At 43.7% G+C, this 4,068-nt stretch overlaps 1 long non-coding RNA gene across 1 annotated transcript; it reads left to right on the forward strand.

The window, feature by feature from the left end:
* The first annotated feature begins 2,454 nt into the window (after positions 1-2,454).
* Positions 2,455-3,710, forward strand: LOC115279665. The gene is made up of 2 exons (XR_003903571.1): positions 2,455-2,712; positions 3,498-3,710. It is a non-coding gene; the product is annotated as an uncharacterized LOC115279665 (long non-coding RNA).
* The last annotated feature ends 358 nt before the right edge of the window (positions 3,711-4,068 follow it).

A 4,068-nucleotide genomic window follows, 5' to 3' on the forward strand; every position in this document is an offset into this window, starting at 1 on the left:
TCAGACACATGTCTAATTTCTCAGCTTCTTCTTCCTCTCCAGACTTGGCAGGTGTCCTGCCTTCCAAACCTCCACATATTGCCACATGCAGCTCCCCTGTCCTGAGTGCCCCCTAAATTCCCCTCTACTTGGGAAGATGCTGCTGGCTTTCCAAGACATCAAACCAAAGGCCTTTGTAATGATTAATTTTATGAGTCAAGTTAACTGGGCCAATGGATGACCAGATAGTTAGCTGGTAAAATGTTATTTCTAGCTGTGTCTGTGAAGGTGTTTCTAGAAGTTGGCATGAATCAGTAGATTGAGTAAAGAAGATCATCCTCCACTGGAGAACTTAATGAAAAAAAATGGCAGAGGAAGGGCAAATCTTCTATTTGTTTCATGTGAAATGCAAATCTTCTCCTGCTCTTGGACATCAGTGCTTCTGATTCTAAGGCCCACAGACTTGGACTGAGTGACACCACATGGCTTTCCGGCATGCAGATGGTGGTGTGTGGGACTTGTCAGCCTCCATAATCATATAGGATAATTCTTATAATGAATATATATATATATATGCATATGTATGTGTGTATTATGTAGACACATATAGATCTCCTGTGGATTCCCTCTGGAGAATCCTGCCAAATACAGTATTAGAACCCAAGGGACTTCCTTCAACTCCCTGGAGCAGAACCCATCACAAGCCCCTAAAGAACACCATTGTGAATGATACGTGTTCTACTGCATTTCATGCCACCTAAGAATCCATCCTGAAGAATGATCTTGTGGTCACATCACATTGGACTTCTTGTACATATCTGCCTCAGCCATTGAGAAGTGCACCTCTCGAGGTTGGGAAACATGTTATAGAAACTTCAGCTCCTGCAATGCGCAATAAAAGTGACTGATCAAATGTTATTCACATACTTATTCTGCTTGTTGTTTATTTTTTGTCTACCTACCACTAGATTGAATGCTCTGAGAAGACAAGATGTATTATCAGTTGCATTTAATGATGTATTTCTGAATACCTGAAACAGTGGCTGACATAATGTAAGTGATTAATAAATGTTGCCAATTGAATGAATGGCTAGGAACAGAGAGAGAGGGAGATTTTTTCAGAACTTAGGTACAAATAACACCAGTCTTTACATGCCTTGCATTTTCTTGAGGCAGACTTTCCGATTCTAATGGTCACTGTTCTCTGTATTTAAAAAAAGAAACAGCCAGTGTATTCCCAGAGTGGCAAGACCTCACACCCACACCGATCCTGGTTGGTCAGACAACCACCTGGAGTGACTACTTAAAGTGAAGAAGCTTTCACTCCTGGATCATTACCCACCTGCAGAAGTACAAGGATCTTTACAGGAGCACCATCTTTTCTGGTGATCACACCTCCAGAAATGATGTTATAAGGCCAGGAAATTGATTTCCTGCATTGCAAAACCATTCGTGGGGGCATCGGTGTCAAAACCAACTGATTCATAGATTTCCTTTTGTTGCTTTTTTTTTTATATATAAGATAAAGTGCATATTGTTTTGTGGGGTAAGCCTAGTAAGATGTGATAAAATAAAAGTTCGTTCTTTGACTAAGTGTTATTGGCTTAACACAAGCAGCCAACCCTGGTCTCTTCTTTAGTCATAACCTGTAGAAGTGCGCTTCCCTGTAAGCAGGAAGCATGGGGGGCAGGGTGCACAGGGACAGGGCTGGCTGGCATCCTCTGCTACCACTGTGATCACACCAAGCAGTCCCTCCTGCAGGGGCTGTGAAGCCTCTTTCCAGCCTGCAGCAAAGTGCCGAATGGGTACAAGCATTCTGGCTAAGTGTGGAATCAAAGACAGGTGGACACAGTAACCCAGCAATATTCGGGTAGGAATTTAGAGAAGCTCCTCTTGCAGATACACAGGAAGACCTGGATGAAGAGTGTGTCAGGGCCACGCTTGTAATACAGGGTAATGATGACAAGCTATTTAATGGCAATAGTGTGGTGGATTAAAAAAAAAATATTGGGTACCTGGGTGGCTCAGTCAGTTGAGCATCCGACTTTGGCTCAGGTCATGATCTCACAGTTCGTGGGTTCGAGCCCCGCCTCGGGCTCAGAGCCTGGAGCCTGCTTCGGATTCTTTGTGTCCCTCTCTCTCTCTCTCTCTCTCTTTCCGCCCCTCCCCTGCTCATAATATCTGTCTTTCTCTGTCTCTCAAAAATAAATGTTTTAAAAAAATCTTATTGTTCTCAGAGTGGAATACTAAACAACACCTAACATGAATGACCTAGAACAGAAGTAATAGACTGTAGGCAGCAAGCCAGATCTTGTCTGCCACCTGGTTTCATAAATAAAGTTTTATTGACAACTATACCCAGTCACTCACACGTCCTTTATGACAATATTCACATGTTGTCTATGACTGCATTTGCCCTAGATGACTACATGTCTTGTGAAGCCCAAAATATTTACTCTCTGGCCCTCTTTAGGAAAAGCGCACTGATCCTTTTAAAATAGAGCCGTGGAGCTCCCCTTGTCTAGAGAGGGAACACAATGCTGAAAGAAAAGGGCAGACAGCAGCAAAATGTGTATGAGGTCATTTGTGTTAATTACACACAAAAATATGTGACGACAAACAAAAGCCCATAGAAGTGGCCCGAATGGACCGAAGGATGTCAGCCTAGCGCATACATCCTGACTGCACACGCGAGACTGGAGAAAGAAAGACAGCCTTGAAAGCAATCTGAAGGTACAGGAAGAAAGCGCTTTATTCTTCTCTTAGGTGGGCTTACTCCCAGGCAGAGGGTAAGCAGCCAGGGCACAGGGTTTTGGTGAGCCAGGCACAGGCCACCCAGCCTCGCCCGGCGCTCACTCTCCTGGTGCAGCAAACAATCTCATTAATGATAAGTGACAGTGCCGACCTAAGGACTAGCAGGTCTATGCAGATATATGATTCGGAATGTCCTGATTGTGTTTCCCCACCGCTAACACCACTACACAGAGTTGCCATGGGGCTCATCTAAGACTGCATGGTCCACAATGGTAGCCACTAGCCACCTGTGGCCATTGAACACGTGAAATGTGTCCAGGCCAAAATAAAATGTGCTCTCGATGTAAGATAAATGCCAGATTTCAAAGACTTAGTATATAAAAAAAGCAACATATCTCACTTATGTGCGTTGTATGGATTGATGTGAAGTGATCATATTTGGTATATCAGGGTATCCACGTTCTGTCCCAACTGTAACAAGCTACTGCTAAGTTGGTGGCTTCGAACGACACAAATTTATTGTCCTACGGTTCTGCAGGTTGAAAGTCCGACACAGGACTTACTGGGCTAAGACTAAGATGTCAGCAGGGCTGCACCCCATTCTGGAGGCTCTAGGAGAGAATTCTTGCCTCACCTTCTCCAGCTTCTAGAAGTGGCTCACAGACCTTGGCTCCTCTTCCGTCTTCCAGCCAGCAGCATTGGCTAAGTCCTTCTCACACAGCGTAACTCTGACCTTCTCTTCTGCCTCCCTCTTTGCTTTTAAGGACCTGTGTGACCACACTGGCCCAAGATGATCTAGATAACATCCCTACCTTAAAATCAGCTGATGCATGAAGGTAACTCCATCTAGACTTCAAGCCTCCCTTGCCACAGAGCATACATCTACAGGCTTTGTACATCTTTGTACCACAGGTCTTTATTTTGCCTGGCGCTATTGTGCTAAATGGAATCTATTATTAAAATTAATTTCACCTGTCTCTTGCTGATTTTGTAATGTGCTTACCAAAAAAAATGTAAAGCAACATACAAGGCTTACGTTCTCTTTCTCTGGGACAGCATCGCTCCAAGGCAACGTGTGAAGGTGCTTTGCCAACTCTAAAGTTCACTGATGGCAGGGAATGTTAATTGAAAGAAAATGTTTTCCTCGAAGCCACTCTTGAAGGTGACAGAAACACACCTCAGCTCTCAGAATAAATAATACCAACAACAGCTCATGTTTACTGGGAGTTCACTACATGCCCCGATATTAGAGATTTGATATTAATTGGTATCATCTTCATAGTAATCCTGAGGTGGCTACTATCATTATTTACATATCACAAGTCAGGCTGCTGA

This window comes from Suricata suricatta, chromosome 16 (genome assembly GCF_006229205.1).
Source record: "Suricata suricatta isolate VVHF042 chromosome 16, meerkat_22Aug2017_6uvM2_HiC, whole genome shotgun sequence".
Taxonomy (NCBI): domain Eukaryota; kingdom Metazoa; phylum Chordata; class Mammalia; order Carnivora; family Herpestidae; genus Suricata; species Suricata suricatta.